The 12,843-nt window shown below is 45.4% G+C and overlaps 35 non-coding genes and 3 pseudogenes across 35 annotated transcripts; all 38 read right to left on the bottom strand.

Annotated features, from left to right (window-relative positions):
* Positions 1–146: 146 nt before the first annotated feature.
* LOC118956438 lies at positions 147–265 on the bottom strand. Its single transcript, XR_005045988.1, has one exon. It is a non-coding gene; the product is annotated as a 5S ribosomal RNA (ribosomal RNA).
* Positions 266–442: 177 nt separating this feature from the next.
* LOC118956386 lies at positions 443–562 on the bottom strand. The gene has a single exon (XR_005045968.1). It is a non-coding gene; the product is annotated as a 5S ribosomal RNA (ribosomal RNA).
* A 176-nt stretch (positions 563–738) lies between these two features.
* On the bottom strand, positions 739–856 carry LOC118956400 (annotated as a pseudogene).
* Positions 857–1,116: 260 nt separating this feature from the next.
* On the bottom strand, positions 1,117–1,235 carry LOC118956439. Its single transcript, XR_005045989.1, has one exon. It is a non-coding gene; the product is annotated as a 5S ribosomal RNA (ribosomal RNA).
* A 259-nt stretch (positions 1,236–1,494) lies between these two features.
* LOC118956440 lies at positions 1,495–1,613 on the bottom strand. Its single transcript, XR_005045990.1, has one exon. It is a non-coding gene; the product is annotated as a 5S ribosomal RNA (ribosomal RNA).
* Positions 1,614–1,790: 177 nt separating this feature from the next.
* LOC118956441 lies at positions 1,791–1,909 on the bottom strand. Its single transcript, XR_005045991.1, has one exon. It is a non-coding gene; the product is annotated as a 5S ribosomal RNA (ribosomal RNA).
* A 257-nt stretch (positions 1,910–2,166) lies between these two features.
* Positions 2,167–2,285, bottom strand: LOC118956442. Its single transcript, XR_005045992.1, has one exon. It is a non-coding gene; the product is annotated as a 5S ribosomal RNA (ribosomal RNA).
* Positions 2,286–2,538: 253 nt separating this feature from the next.
* On the bottom strand, positions 2,539–2,657 carry LOC118956443. Its single transcript, XR_005045993.1, has one exon. It is a non-coding gene; the product is annotated as a 5S ribosomal RNA (ribosomal RNA).
* Positions 2,658–2,915: 258 nt separating this feature from the next.
* On the bottom strand, positions 2,916–3,033 carry LOC118956416 (annotated as a pseudogene).
* Positions 3,034–3,275: 242 nt separating this feature from the next.
* LOC118956445 lies at positions 3,276–3,394 on the bottom strand. Its single transcript, XR_005045995.1, has one exon. It is a non-coding gene; the product is annotated as a 5S ribosomal RNA (ribosomal RNA).
* A 260-nt stretch (positions 3,395–3,654) lies between these two features.
* On the bottom strand, positions 3,655–3,772 carry LOC118956401 (annotated as a pseudogene).
* Positions 3,773–3,949: 177 nt separating this feature from the next.
* LOC118956446 lies at positions 3,950–4,068 on the bottom strand. Its single transcript, XR_005045996.1, has one exon. It is a non-coding gene; the product is annotated as a 5S ribosomal RNA (ribosomal RNA).
* A 259-nt stretch (positions 4,069–4,327) lies between these two features.
* Positions 4,328–4,446, bottom strand: LOC118956447. The gene has a single exon (XR_005045997.1). It is a non-coding gene; the product is annotated as a 5S ribosomal RNA (ribosomal RNA).
* Positions 4,447–4,623: 177 nt separating this feature from the next.
* On the bottom strand, positions 4,624–4,742 carry LOC118956448. Its single transcript, XR_005045998.1, has one exon. It is a non-coding gene; the product is annotated as a 5S ribosomal RNA (ribosomal RNA).
* A 177-nt stretch (positions 4,743–4,919) lies between these two features.
* LOC118956449 lies at positions 4,920–5,038 on the bottom strand. The gene has a single exon (XR_005045999.1). It is a non-coding gene; the product is annotated as a 5S ribosomal RNA (ribosomal RNA).
* Positions 5,039–5,215: 177 nt separating this feature from the next.
* LOC118956137 lies at positions 5,216–5,334 on the bottom strand. The gene has a single exon (XR_005045717.1). It is a non-coding gene; the product is annotated as a 5S ribosomal RNA (ribosomal RNA).
* Positions 5,335–5,593: 259 nt separating this feature from the next.
* On the bottom strand, positions 5,594–5,712 carry LOC118956138. The gene has a single exon (XR_005045718.1). It is a non-coding gene; the product is annotated as a 5S ribosomal RNA (ribosomal RNA).
* A 257-nt stretch (positions 5,713–5,969) lies between these two features.
* On the bottom strand, positions 5,970–6,088 carry LOC118956140. Its single transcript, XR_005045719.1, has one exon. It is a non-coding gene; the product is annotated as a 5S ribosomal RNA (ribosomal RNA).
* Positions 6,089–6,347: 259 nt separating this feature from the next.
* On the bottom strand, positions 6,348–6,466 carry LOC118956141. Its single transcript, XR_005045720.1, has one exon. It is a non-coding gene; the product is annotated as a 5S ribosomal RNA (ribosomal RNA).
* A 257-nt stretch (positions 6,467–6,723) lies between these two features.
* Positions 6,724–6,842, bottom strand: LOC118956142. Its single transcript, XR_005045721.1, has one exon. It is a non-coding gene; the product is annotated as a 5S ribosomal RNA (ribosomal RNA).
* Positions 6,843–7,019: 177 nt separating this feature from the next.
* LOC118956144 lies at positions 7,020–7,138 on the bottom strand. Its single transcript, XR_005045724.1, has one exon. It is a non-coding gene; the product is annotated as a 5S ribosomal RNA (ribosomal RNA).
* A 260-nt stretch (positions 7,139–7,398) lies between these two features.
* Positions 7,399–7,517, bottom strand: LOC118956145. The gene has a single exon (XR_005045725.1). It is a non-coding gene; the product is annotated as a 5S ribosomal RNA (ribosomal RNA).
* A 177-nt stretch (positions 7,518–7,694) lies between these two features.
* Positions 7,695–7,813, bottom strand: LOC118956146. The gene has a single exon (XR_005045726.1). It is a non-coding gene; the product is annotated as a 5S ribosomal RNA (ribosomal RNA).
* A 177-nt stretch (positions 7,814–7,990) lies between these two features.
* LOC118956147 lies at positions 7,991–8,109 on the bottom strand. Its single transcript, XR_005045727.1, has one exon. It is a non-coding gene; the product is annotated as a 5S ribosomal RNA (ribosomal RNA).
* Positions 8,110–8,286: 177 nt separating this feature from the next.
* On the bottom strand, positions 8,287–8,405 carry LOC118956148. The gene has a single exon (XR_005045728.1). It is a non-coding gene; the product is annotated as a 5S ribosomal RNA (ribosomal RNA).
* A 259-nt stretch (positions 8,406–8,664) lies between these two features.
* LOC118956149 lies at positions 8,665–8,783 on the bottom strand. Its single transcript, XR_005045729.1, has one exon. It is a non-coding gene; the product is annotated as a 5S ribosomal RNA (ribosomal RNA).
* A 259-nt stretch (positions 8,784–9,042) lies between these two features.
* LOC118956150 lies at positions 9,043–9,161 on the bottom strand. Its single transcript, XR_005045730.1, has one exon. It is a non-coding gene; the product is annotated as a 5S ribosomal RNA (ribosomal RNA).
* A 177-nt stretch (positions 9,162–9,338) lies between these two features.
* On the bottom strand, positions 9,339–9,457 carry LOC118956151. Its single transcript, XR_005045731.1, has one exon. It is a non-coding gene; the product is annotated as a 5S ribosomal RNA (ribosomal RNA).
* Positions 9,458–9,716: 259 nt separating this feature from the next.
* LOC118956152 lies at positions 9,717–9,835 on the bottom strand. The gene has a single exon (XR_005045732.1). It is a non-coding gene; the product is annotated as a 5S ribosomal RNA (ribosomal RNA).
* A 177-nt stretch (positions 9,836–10,012) lies between these two features.
* Positions 10,013–10,131, bottom strand: LOC118956153. The gene has a single exon (XR_005045733.1). It is a non-coding gene; the product is annotated as a 5S ribosomal RNA (ribosomal RNA).
* Positions 10,132–10,308: 177 nt separating this feature from the next.
* On the bottom strand, positions 10,309–10,427 carry LOC118956155. Its single transcript, XR_005045735.1, has one exon. It is a non-coding gene; the product is annotated as a 5S ribosomal RNA (ribosomal RNA).
* Positions 10,428–10,604: 177 nt separating this feature from the next.
* LOC118956156 lies at positions 10,605–10,723 on the bottom strand. The gene has a single exon (XR_005045736.1). It is a non-coding gene; the product is annotated as a 5S ribosomal RNA (ribosomal RNA).
* A 259-nt stretch (positions 10,724–10,982) lies between these two features.
* On the bottom strand, positions 10,983–11,101 carry LOC118956157. Its single transcript, XR_005045737.1, has one exon. It is a non-coding gene; the product is annotated as a 5S ribosomal RNA (ribosomal RNA).
* Positions 11,102–11,277: 176 nt separating this feature from the next.
* LOC118956158 lies at positions 11,278–11,396 on the bottom strand. Its single transcript, XR_005045738.1, has one exon. It is a non-coding gene; the product is annotated as a 5S ribosomal RNA (ribosomal RNA).
* Positions 11,397–11,653: 257 nt separating this feature from the next.
* Positions 11,654–11,772, bottom strand: LOC118956159. The gene has a single exon (XR_005045740.1). It is a non-coding gene; the product is annotated as a 5S ribosomal RNA (ribosomal RNA).
* A 260-nt stretch (positions 11,773–12,032) lies between these two features.
* Positions 12,033–12,151, bottom strand: LOC118956160. Its single transcript, XR_005045741.1, has one exon. It is a non-coding gene; the product is annotated as a 5S ribosomal RNA (ribosomal RNA).
* A 257-nt stretch (positions 12,152–12,408) lies between these two features.
* On the bottom strand, positions 12,409–12,527 carry LOC118956161. Its single transcript, XR_005045742.1, has one exon. It is a non-coding gene; the product is annotated as a 5S ribosomal RNA (ribosomal RNA).
* Positions 12,528–12,704: 177 nt separating this feature from the next.
* LOC118956162 lies at positions 12,705–12,823 on the bottom strand. The gene has a single exon (XR_005045743.1). It is a non-coding gene; the product is annotated as a 5S ribosomal RNA (ribosomal RNA).
* Positions 12,824–12,843: the final 20 nt, after the last annotated feature.

Genomic DNA, 12,843 nt, shown 5'->3' on the forward strand with positions numbered 1-12,843 from the left:
GCATATACTGTAGCCATAATTTGTAGCACAGATTGTTGGATGAAATACAAACTAACCTTGCTTACTTATTTCAAAGCGAGGGCACATATTTCAGCCTTGTGGGAAAAACGGACAAAGAGTTGAAATTCCACAAGGCAGTGACAAAAAGCTTACAGCACCTGGTATTCCCAGGCGGTCTCCCATCCAAGTACTAACCAGGCCCGACCCTGCTTAGCTTCCGAGATCGGACGAGATCAGGCGTACTCAGGCCGGTGTGGCCGTAAGCGAAAGGCAATCTCAAAAAGTGGATGAAATTGCATATACTGTAGCCATAATTTGTAGCACAGATTGTTGGATGAAATACAAACTAACCTTGCTTACTTATTTCAAAGCGAGGGCACATATTTCAGCCTTGTGGGAAAAAACGGACAAAGAGTTGAAATTCCACAAGGCAGTGACAAAAAGCTTACAGCACCTGGTATTCCCAGGCGGTCTCCCCATCCAAGTACTAACCAGGCCCGACCCTGCTTAGCTTCCGAGATCGGACGAGATCAGGCGTACTCAGGCCGGTGTGGCCGTAAGCGAAAGGCAATCTCAAAAAGTGGATGAAATTGCATATACTGTAGCCATAATTTGTAGCACAGATTGTTGGATGAAATACAAACTAACCTTGCTTACTTATTTCAAAGCGAGGGCACATATTTCAGCCTTGTGGAAAAAACGGACAAAGAGTTGAAATTCCACAAGGCAGTGACAAAAAGCTTACAGCACCTGGTATTCCCAGGCGGTCTCCCATCCAAGTACTAACCAGGCCCGACCCTGCTTAGCTTCCGAGATCGGACGAGATCAGGCGTACTCAGGCCGTGTGGCCGTAAGCGAGAAACTATCTCTTGGTGCACTATGTAAAGTCAAAGTGAGCCTGATTAACAGCTGTTGCATTTCCACCATTTAGATAAGCATCTTTGTGTCACTCAAAAAGTGGAAGAAATTGCATATACTGTAGCCATAATTTGTAGCACAGATTGTTGGATGAAATACAAACTAACCTTGCTTACTTATTTCAAAGCGAGGGCACATATTTCAGCCTTGTGGGAAAAAACGGACAAAGAGTTGAAATTCCACAAGGCAGTGACAAAAAGCTTACAGCACCTGGTATTCCCAGGCGGTCTCCCATCCAAGTACTAACCAGGCCCGACCCTGCTTAGCTTCCGAGATCGGACGAGATCAGGCGTACTCAGGCCGGTGTGGCCGTAAGCGAGAAACTATCTCTTGTGCACTATGTAAAGTCAAAGTGAGCCTGATTAACAGCTGTTGCATTTCCACCATTTAGATAAGCATCTTTGTGTCACTCAAAAAGTGGAAGAAATTGCATATACTGTAGCCATAATTTGTAGCACAGATTGTTGGATGAAATACAAACTAACCTTGCTTACTTATTTCAAAGCGAGGGCACATATTTCAGCCTTGTGGGAAAAAACGGACAAAGAGTTGAAATTCCACAAGGCAGTGACAAAAAGCTTACAGCACCTGGTATTCCCAGGCGGTCTCCCATCCAAGTACTAACCAGGCCCGACCCTGCTTAGCTTCCGAGATCGGACGAGATCAGGCGTACTCAGGCCGGTGTGGCCGTAAGCGAAAGGCAATCTCAAAAAGTGGATGAAATTGCATATACTGTAGCCATAATTTGTAGCACAGATTGTTGGATGAAATACAAACTAACCTTGCTTACTTATTTCAAAGCGAGGGCACATATTTCAGCCTTGTGGGAAAAAACGGACAAAGAGTTGAAATTCCACAAGGCAGTGACAAAAAGCTTACAGCACCTGGTATTCCCAGGCGGTCTCCCATCCAAGTACTAACCAGGCCCGACCCTGCTTAGCTTCCGAGATCGGACGAGATCAGGCGTACTCAGGCCGGTGTGGCCGTAAGCGAGAAACTATCTCTTGGCACTATGTAAAGTCAAGTGAGCCTGATTAACAGCTGTTGCATTTCCACCATTTAGATAAGCATCTTTGTGTCACTCAAAAAGTGGAAGAAATTGCATATACTGTAGCCATAATTTGTAGCACAGATTGTTGGATGAAATACAAACTAACCTTGCTTACTTATTTCAAAGCGAGGGCACATATTTCAGCCTTGTGGGAAAAAACGGACAAAGAGTTGAAATTCCACAAGGCAGTGACAAAAAGCTTACAGCACCTGGTATTCCCAGGCGGTCTCCCATCCAAGTACTAACCAGGCCCGACCCTGCTTAGCTTCCGAGATCGGACGAGATCAGGCGTACTCAGGCCGGTGTGGCCGTAAGCGAAACTATCTCTTGGTGCACTATGTAAGTCAAAGTGAGCCTGATAACAGCTGTTGCATTTCCACAATTTAGATAAGCATCTTTGTGTCACTCAAAGTGGAAAAATTGCATATACTGTAGCCATAATTTGTAGCACAGATTGTTGGATGAAATACAAACTAACCTTGCTTACTTATTTCAAAGCGAGGGCACATATTTCAGCCTTGTGGGAAAAAACGGACAAAGAGTTGAAATTCCACAAGGCAGTGACAAAAAGCTTACAGCACCTGGTATTCCCAGGCGGTCTCCCATCCAAGTACTAACCAGGCCCGACCCTGCTTAGCTTCCGAGATCGGACGAGATCAGGCGTACTCAGGCCGGTGTGGCCGTAAGCGGAAACTATCTCTTGGTGCACTATGTAAAGTCAAAGTGAGCCTGATTAACAGCTGTTGCATTTCCACCTTTAGATAAGCATCTTTGTGTCACTCAAAAAGTGGAAGAAATTGCATATACTGTAGCCATAATTTGTAGCACAGATTGTTGGATGAAATACAAACTAACCTTGCTTACTTATTTCAAAGCGAGGGCACATATTTCAGCCTTGTGGGAAAAAACGGACAAAGAGTTGAAATTCCACAAGGCAGTGACAAAAAGCTTACAGCACCTGGTATTCCCAGGCGGTCTCCCATCCAAGTACTAACCAGGCCCGACCCTGCTTAGCTTCCGAGATCGGACGAGATCAGGCGTACTCAGGCCGTGTGGCCGTAACGAGAACTATCTCTTGGCACCATTAAAGTCAAAGTGAGCCTGATTACAGCTGTTGCATTTCCAAGATAAGCATCTCACTCAAAAAGTGGATGAAATTGCATATACTGTAGCCATAATTTGTAGCACAGATTGTTGGATGAAATACAAACTAACCTTGCTTACTTATTTCAAAGCGAGGGCACATATTTCAGCCTTGTGGGAAAAAACGGACAAAGAGTTGAAATTCCACAAGGCAGTGACAAAAAGCTTACAGCACCTGGTATTCCCAGGCGGTCTCCCATCCAAGTACTAACCAGGCCCGACCCTGCTTAGCTTCCGAGATCGGACGAGATCAGGCGTACTCAGGCCGGTGTGGCCGTAAGCGAGAAACTATCTCTTGGTGCACTATGTAAAGTCAAAGTGAGCCTGATTAACAGCTGTTGCATTTCCACCATTTAGATAAGCATCTTTGTGTCACTCAAAAAGTGGAAGAAATTGCATATACTGTAGCCATAATTTGTAGCACAGATTGTTGGATGAAATACAAACTAACCTTGCTTACTTATTTCAAAGCGAGGGCACATATTTCAGCCTTGTGGGAAAAAACGGACAAAGAGTTGAAATTCCACAAGGCAGTGACAAAAAGCTTACAGCACCTGGTATTCCCAGGCGGTCTCCCATCCAAGTACTAACCAGGCCCGACCCTGCTTAGCTTCCGAGATCGGACGAGATCAGGCGTACTCAGGCCGTGTGGCCGTAAGCGAAAGGCAATCTCAAAAAGTGGATGAAATTGCATATACTGTAGCCATAATTTGTAGCACAGATTGTTGGATGAAATACAAACTAACCTTGCTTACTTATTTCAAAGCGAGGGCACATATTTCAGCCTTGTGGGAAAAAACGGACAAAGAGTTGAAATTCCACAAGGCAGTGACAAAAAGCTTACAGCACCTGGTATTCCCAGGCGGTCTCCCATCCAAGTACTAACCAGGCCCGACCCTGCTTAGCTTCCGAGATCGGACGAGATCAGGCGTACTCAGGCCGGTGTGGCCGTAAGCGAGAAACTATCTCTTGGTGCACTATGTAAAGTCAAAGTGAGCCTGATTAACAGCTGTTGCATTTCCACCATTTAGATAAGCATCTTTGTGTCACTCAAAAGTGGAAGAAATTGCATATACTGTAGCCATAATTTGTAGCACAGATTGTTGGATGAAATACAAACTAACCTTGCTTACTTATTTCAAAGCGAGGGCACATATTTCAGCCTTGTGGGAAAAAACGGACAAAGAGTTGAAATTCCACAAGGCAGTGACAAAAAGCTTACAGCACCTGGTATTCCCAGGCGGTCTCCCATCCAAGTACTAACCAGGCCCGACCCTGCTTAGCTTCCGAGATCGGACGAGATCAGGCGTACTCAGGCCGGTGTGGCCGTAAGCGAAAGGCAATCTCAAAAAGTGGATGAAATTGCATATACTGTAGCCATAATTTGTAGCACAGATTGTTGGATGAAATACAAACTAACCTTGCTTACTTATTTCAAAGCGAGGGCACATATTTCAGCCTTGTGGGAAAAAACGGACAAAGAGTTGAAATTCCACAAGGCAGTGACAAAAAGCTTACAGCACCTGGTATTCCCAGGCGGTCTCCCATCCAAGTACTAACCAGGCCCGACCCTGCTTAGCTTCCGAGATCGGACGAGATCAGGCGTACTCAGGCCGGTGTGGCCGTAAGCGAAAGGCAATCTCAAAAAGTGGATGAAATTGCATATACTGTAGCCATAATTTGTAGCACAGATTGTTGGATGAAATACAAACTAACCTTGCTTACTTATTTCAAAGCGAGGGCACATATTTCAGCCTTGTGGGAAAAAACGGACAAAGAGTTGAAATTCCACAAGGCAGTGACAAAAAGCTTACAGCACCTGGTATTCCCAGGCGGTCTCCCATCCAAGTACTAACCAGGCCCGACCCTGCTTAGCTTCCGAGATCGGACGAGATCAGGCGTACTCAGGCCGGTGTGGCCGTAAGCGAAAGGCAATCTCAAAAAGTGGATGAAATTGCATATACTGTAGCCATAATTTGTAGCACAGATTGTTGGATGAAATACAAACTAACCTTGCTTACTTATTTCAAAGCGAGGGCACATATTTCAGCCTTGTGGGAAAAAACGGACAAAGAGTTGAAATTCCACAAGGCAGTGACAAAAAGCTTACAGCACCTGGTATTCCCAGGCGGTCTCCCATCCAAGTACTAACCAGGCCCGACCCTGCTTAGCTTCCGAGATCGGACGAGATCAGGCGTACTCAGGCCGGTGTGGCCGTAAGCGAGAAACTATCTCTTGGTGCACTATGTAAAGTCAAAGTGAGCCTGATTAACAGCTGTTGCATTTCCACCATTTAGATAAGCATCTTTGTGTCACTCAAAAGTGGAAGAAATTGCATATACTGTAGCCATAATTTGTAGCACAGATTGTTGGATGAAATACAAACTAACCTTGCTTACTTATTTCAAAGCGAGGGCACATATTTCAGCCTTGTGGGAAAAAACGGACAAAGAGTTGAAATTCCACAAGGCAGTGACAAAAAGCTTACAGCACCTGGTATTCCCAGGCGGTCTCCCATCCAAGTACTAACCAGGCCCGACCCTGCTTAGCTTCCGAGATCGGACGAGATCAGGCGTACTCAGGCCGGTGTGGCCGTAAGCGAGAAACTATCTCTTGGTGCACTATGTAAGTCAAAGTGAGCCTGATTAACAGCTGTTGCATTTCCACCATTTAGATAAGCATCTTTGTGTCACTCAAAAGTGGAAGAAATTGCATATACTGTAGCCATAATTTGTAGCACAGATTGTTGGATGAAATACAAACTAACCTTGCTTACTTATTTCAAAGCGAGGGCACATATTTCAGCCTTGTGGGAAAAACGGACAAAGAGTTGAAATTCCACAAGGCAGTGACAAAAAGCTTACAGCACCTGGTATTCCCAGGCGGTCTCCCATCCAAGTACTAACCAGGCCCGACCCTGCTTAGCTTCCGAGATCGGACGAGATCAGGCGTACTCAGGCCGGTGTGGCCGTAAGCGAGAAACTATCTCTTGGTGCACTATGTAAAGTCAAGTGAGCCTGATTAACAGCTGTTGCATTTCCACCATTTAGATAAGCATCTTTGTGTCACTCAAAAAGTGGAAGAAATTGCATATACTGTAGCCATAATTTGTAGCACAGATTGTTGGATGAAATACAAACTAACCTTGCTTACTTATTTCAAAGCGAGGGCACATATTTCAGCCTTGTGGGAAAAAACGGACAAAGAGTTGAAATTCCACAAGGCAGTGACAAAAAGCTTACAGCACCTGGTATTCCCAGGCGGTCTCCCATCCAAGTACTAACCAGGCCCGACCCTGCTTAGCTTCCGAGATCGGACGAGATCAGGCGTACTCAGGCCGGTGTGGCCGTAAGCGAGAACTATCTCTTGGTGCACTATGTAAAGTCAAAGTGAGCCTGATTAACAGCTGTTGCATTTCCACCATTTAGATAAGCATCTTTGTGTCACTCAAAAAGTGAAGAAATTGCATATACTGTAGCCATAATTTGTAGCACAGATTGTTGGATGAAATACAAACTAACCTTGCTTACTTATTTCAAAGCGAGGGCACATATTTCAGCCTTGTGGGAAAAAACGGACAAAGAGTTGAAATTCCACAAGGCAGTGACAAAAGCTTACAGCACCTGGTATTCCCAGGCGGTCTCCCATCCAAGTACTAACCAGGCCCGACCCTGCTTAGCTTCCGAGATCGGACGAGATCAGGCGTACTCAGGCCGGTGTGGCCGTAAGCGAAAGGCAATCTCAAAAAGTGGATGAAATTGCATATACTGTAGCCATAATTTGTAGCACAGATTGTTGGATGAAATACAAACTAACCTTGCTTACTTATTTCAAAGCGAGGGCACATATTTCAGCCTTGTGGGAAAAAACGGACAAAGAGTTGAAATTCCACAAGGCAGTGACAAAAAGCTTACAGCACCTGGTATTCCCAGGCGGTCTCCCATCCAAGTACTAACCAGGCCCGACCCTGCTTAGCTTCCGAGATCGGACGAGATCAGGCGTACTCAGGCCGGTGTGGCCGTAAGCGAGAAACTATCTCTTGGTGCACCATGTAAAGTCAAAGTGAGCCTGATTAACAGCTGTTGCATTTCCACCATTTAGATAAGCATCTTTGTGTCACTCAAAAAGTGGAAGAAATTGCATATACTGTAGCCATAATTTGTAGCACAGATTGTTGGATGAAATACAAACTAACCTTGCTTACTTATTTCAAAGCGAGGGCACATATTTCAGCCTTGTGGGAAAAAACGGACAAAGAGTTGAAATTCCACAAGGCAGTGACAAAAAGCTTACAGCACCTGGTATTCCCAGGCGGTCTCCCATCCAAGTACTAACCAGGCCCGACCCTGCTTAGCTTCCGAGATCGGACGAGATCAGGCGTACTCAGGCCGGTGTGGCCGTAAGCGAAAGGCAATCTCAAAAAGTGGATGAAATTGCATATACTGTAGCCATAATTTGTAGCACAGATTGTTGGATGAAATACAAACTAACCTTGCTTACTTATTTCAAAGCGAGGGCACATATTTCAGCCTTGTGGGAAAAAACGGACAAAGAGTTGAAATTCCACAAGGCAGTGACAAAAAGCTTACAGCACCTGGTATTCCCAGGCGGTCTCCCATCCAAGTACTAACCAGGCCCGACCCTGCTTAGCTTCCGAGATCGGACGAGATCAGGCGTACTCAGGCCGGTGTGGCCGTAAGCGAAAGGCAATCTCAAAAAGTGGATGAAATTGCATATACTGTAGCCATAATTTGTAGCACAGATTGTTGGATGAAATACAAACTAACCTTGCTTACTTATTTCAAAGCGAGGGCACATATTTCAGCCTTGTGGGAAAAAACGGACAAAGAGTTGAAATTCCACAAGGCAGTGACAAAAAGCTTACAGCACCTGGTATTCCCAGGCGGTCTCCCATCCAAGTACTAACCAGGCCCGACCCTGCTTAGCTTCCGAGATCGGACGAGATCAGGCGTACTCAGGCCGGTGTGGCCGTAAGCGAAAGGCAATCTCAAAAAGTGGATGAAATTGCATATACTGTAGCCATAATTTGTAGCACAGATTGTTGGATGAAATACAAACTAACCTTGCTTACTTATTTCAAAGCGAGGGCACATATTTCAGCCTTGTGGGAAAAAACGGACAAAGAGTTGAAATTCCACAAGGCAGTGACAAAAAGCTTACAGCACCTGGTATTCCCAGGCGGTCTCCCATCCAAGTACTAACCAGGCCCGACCCTGCTTAGCTTCCGAGATCGGACGAGATCAGGCGTACTCAGGCCGGTGTGGCCGTAAGCGAGAAACTATCTCTTGGTGCACCATGTAAAGTCAAAGTGAGCCTGATTAACAGCTGTTGCATTTCCACCATTTAGATAAGCATCTTTGTGTCACTCAAAAGTGGAAGAAATTGCATATACTGTAGCCATAATTTGTAGCACAGATTGTTGGATGAAATACAAACTAACCTTGCTTACTTATTTCAAAGCGAGGGCACATATTTCAGCCTTGTGGGAAAAAACGGACAAAGAGTTGAAATTCCACAAGGCAGTGACAAAAAGCTTACAGCACCTGGTATTCCCAGGCGGTCTCCCATCCAAGTACTAACCAGGCCCGACCCTGCTTAGCTTCCGAGATCGGACGAGATCAGGCGTACTCAGGCCGGTGTGGCCGTAAGCAGAAACTATCTCTTGGTGCACTATGTAAAGTCAAAGTGAGCCTGATTAACAGCTGTTGCATTTCCACCATTTAGATAAGCATCTTTGTGTCACTCAAAAAGTGGAAGAAATTGCATATACTGTAGCCATAATTTGTAGCACAGATTGTTGGATGAAATACAAACTAACCTTGCTTACTTATTTCAAAGCGAGGGCACATATTTCAGCCTTGTGGGAAAAAACGGACAAAGAGTTGAAATTCCACAAGGCAGTGACAAAAAGCTTACAGCACCTGGTATTCCCAGGCGGTCTCCCATCCAAGTACTAACCAGGCCCGACCCTGCTTAGCTTCCGAGATCGGACGAGATCAGGCGTACTCAGGCCGGTGTGGCCGTAAGCGAAAGGCAATCTCAAAAAGTGGATGAAATTGCATATACTGTAGCCATAATTTGTAGCACAGATTGTTGGATGAAATACAAACTAACCTTGCTTACTTATTTCAAAGCGAGGGCACATATTTCAGCCTTGTGGGAAAAAACGGACAAAGAGTTGAAATTCCACAAGGCAGTGACAAAAAGCTTACAGCACCTGGTATTCCCAGGCGGTCTCCCATCCAAGTACTAACCAGGCCCGACCCTGCTTAGCTTCCGAGATCGGACGAGATCAGGCGTACTCAGGCCGGTGTGGCCGTAAGCGAGAAACTATCTCTTGGTGCACCATGTAAAGTCAAAGTGAGCCTGATTAACAGCTGTTGCATTTCCACCATTTAGATAAGCATCTTTGTGTCACTCAAAAGTGGAAGAAATTGCATATACTGTAGCCATAATTTGTAGCACAGATTGTTGGATGAAATACAAACTAACCTTGCTTACTTATTTCAAAGCGAGGGCACATATTTCAGCCTTGTGGGAAAAAACGGACAAAGAGTTGAAATTCCACAAGGCAGTGACAAAAAGCTTACAGCACCTGGTATTCCCAGGCGGTCTCCCATCCAAGTACTAACCAGGCCCGACCCTGCTTAGCTTCCGAGATCGGACGAGATCAGGCGTACTCAGGCCGGTGTGGCCGTAAGCGAAAGGCAATCTCAAAAAGTGGATGAAATTGCATATACTGTAGCCATAATTTGTAGCACAGATTGTTGGATGAAATACAAACTAACCTTGCTTACTTATTTCAAAGCGAGGGCACATATTTCAGCCTTGTGGGAAAAAACGGACAAAGAGTTGAAATTCCACAAGGCAGTGACAAAAAGCTTACAGCACCTGGTATTCCCAGGCGGTCTCCCATCCAAGTACTAACCAGGCCCGACCCTGCTTAGCTTCCGAGATCGGACGAGATCAGGCGTACTCAGGCCGGTGTGGCCGTAAGCGAAAGGCAATCTCAAAAAGTGGATGAAATTGCATATACTGTAGCCATAATTTGTAGCACAGATTGTTGGATGAAATACAAACTAACCTTGCTTACTTATTTCAAAGCGAGGGCACATATTTCAGCCTTGTGGGAAAAAACGGACAAAGAGTTGAAATTCCACAAGGCAGTGACAAAAAGCTTACAGCACCTGGTATTCCCAGGCGGTCTCCCATCCAAGTACTAACCAGGCCCGACCCTGCTTAGCTTCCGAGATCGGACGAGATCAGGCGTACTCAGGCCGGTGTGGCCGTAAGCGAAAGGCAATCTCAAAAAGTGGATGAAATTGCATATACTGTAGCCATAATTTGTAGCACAGATTGTTGGATGAAATACAAACTAACCTTGCTTACTTATTTCAAAGCGAGGGCACATATTTCAGCCTTGTGGGAAAAAACGGACAAAGAGTTGAAATTCCACAAGGCAGTGACAAAAAGCTTACAGCACCTGGTATTCCCAGGCGGTCTCCCATCCAAGTACTAACCAGGCCCGACCCTGCTTAGCTTCCGAGATCGGACGAGATCAGGCGTACTCAGGCCGGTGTGGCCGTAAGCGAGAAACTATCTCTTGGTGCACTATGTAAAGTCAAAGTGAGCCTGATTAACAGCTGTTGCATTTCCACCATTTAGATAAGCATCTTTGTGTCACTCAAAAGTGGAAGAAATTGCATATACTGTAGCCATAATTTGTAGCACAGATTGTTGGATGAAATACAAACTAACCTTGCTTACTTATTTCAAAGCGAGGGCACATATTTCAGCCTTGTGGGAAAAAACGGACAAAGAGTTGAAATTCCACAAGGCAGTGACAAAAAGCTTACAGCACCTGGTATTCCCAGGCGGTCTCCCATCCAAGTACTAACCAGGCCCGACCCTGCTTAGCTTCCGAGATCGGACGAGATCAGGCGTACTCAGGCCGGTGTGGCCGTAAGCGAAAGGCAATCTCAAAAAGTGGATGAAATTGCATATACTGTAGCCATAATTTGTAGCACAGATTGTTGGATGAAATACAAACTAACCTTGCTTACTTATTTCAAAGCGAGGGCACATATTTCAGCCTTGTGGGAAAAAACGGACAAAGAGTTGAAATTCCACAAGGCAGTGACAAAAGCTTACAGCACCTGGTATTCCCAGGCGGTCTCCCATCCAAGTACTAACCAGGCCCGACCCTGCTTAGCTTCCGAGATCGGACGAGATCAGGCGTACTCAGGCCGGTGTGGCCGTAAGCGAAACTATCTCTTGGTGCACTATGTAAGTCAAAGTGAGCCTGATTAACAGCTGTTGCATTTCCACCATTTAGATAAGCATCTTTGTGTCACTCAAAAAGTGGAAGAAATTGCATATACTGTAGCCATAATTTGTAGCACAGATTGTTGGATGAAATACAAACTAACCTTGCTTACTTATTTCAAAGCGAGGGCACATATTTCAGCCTTGTGGGAAAAAACGGACAAAGAGTTGAAATTCCACAAGGCAGTGACAAAAAGCTTACAGCACCTGGTATTCCCAGGCGGTCTCCCATCCAAGTACTAACCAGGCCCGACCCTGCTTAGCTTCCGAGATCGGACGAGATCAGGCGTACTCAGGCCGGTGTGGCCGTAAGCGAGAAACTATCTCTTGGTGCACTATGTAAAGTCAAAGTGAGCCTGATTAACAGCTGTTGCATTTCCACCATTTAGATAAGCATCTTTGTGTCACTCAAAAAGTGGAAGAAATTGCATATACTGTAGCCATAATTTGTAGCACAGATTGTTGGATGAAATACAAACTAACCTTGCTTACTTATTTCAAAGCGAGGGCACATATTTCAGCCTTGTGGGAAAAAACGGACAAAGAGTTGAAATTCCACAAGGCAGTGACAAAAAGCTTACAGCACCTGGTATTCCCAGGCGGTCTCCCATCCAAGTACTAACCAGGCCCGACCCTGCTTAGCTTCCGAGATCGGACGAGATCAGGCGTACTCAGGCCGGTGTGGCCGTAAGCGAGAAACTATCTCTTGGTGCACTATGTAAAGTCAAAGTGAGCCTGATTAACAGCTGTTGCATTTCCACCATTTAGATAAGCATCTTTGTCACTCAAAAAGTGGAAGAAATTGCATATACTGTAGCCATAATTTGTAGCACAGATTGTTGGATGAAATACAAACTAACCTTGCTTACTTATTTCAAAGCGAGGGCACATATTTCAGCCTTGTGGGAAAAACGGACAAAGAGTTGAAATTCCACAAGGCAGTGACAAAAAGCTTACAGCACCTGGTATTCCCAGGCGGTCTCCCATCCAAGTACTAACCAGGCCCGACCCTGCTTAGCTTCCGAGATCGGACGAGATCAGGCGTACTCAGGCCGGTGTGGCCGTAAGCGAAAGGCAATCTCAAAAAGTGGATGAAATTGCATATACTGTAGCCATAATTTGTAGCACAGATTGTTGGATGAAATACAAACTAACCTTGCTTACTTATTTCAAAGCGAGGGCACATATTTCAGCCTTGTGGGAAAAAACGGACAAAGAGTTGAAATTCCACAAGGCAGTGACAAAAAGCTTACAGCACCTGGTATTCCCAGGCGGTCTCCCATCCAAGTACTAACCAGGCCCGACCCTGCTTAGCTTCCGAGATCGGACGAGATCAGGCGTACTCAGGCCGGTGTGGCCGTAAGCGAAAGGCAATCTCAAAAAGT

Source organism: Oncorhynchus mykiss, unplaced genomic scaffold (genome assembly GCF_013265735.2).
Source record: "Oncorhynchus mykiss isolate Arlee unplaced genomic scaffold, USDA_OmykA_1.1 un_scaffold_419, whole genome shotgun sequence".
In the NCBI taxonomy this organism is placed as follows: domain Eukaryota; kingdom Metazoa; phylum Chordata; class Actinopteri; order Salmoniformes; family Salmonidae; genus Oncorhynchus; species Oncorhynchus mykiss.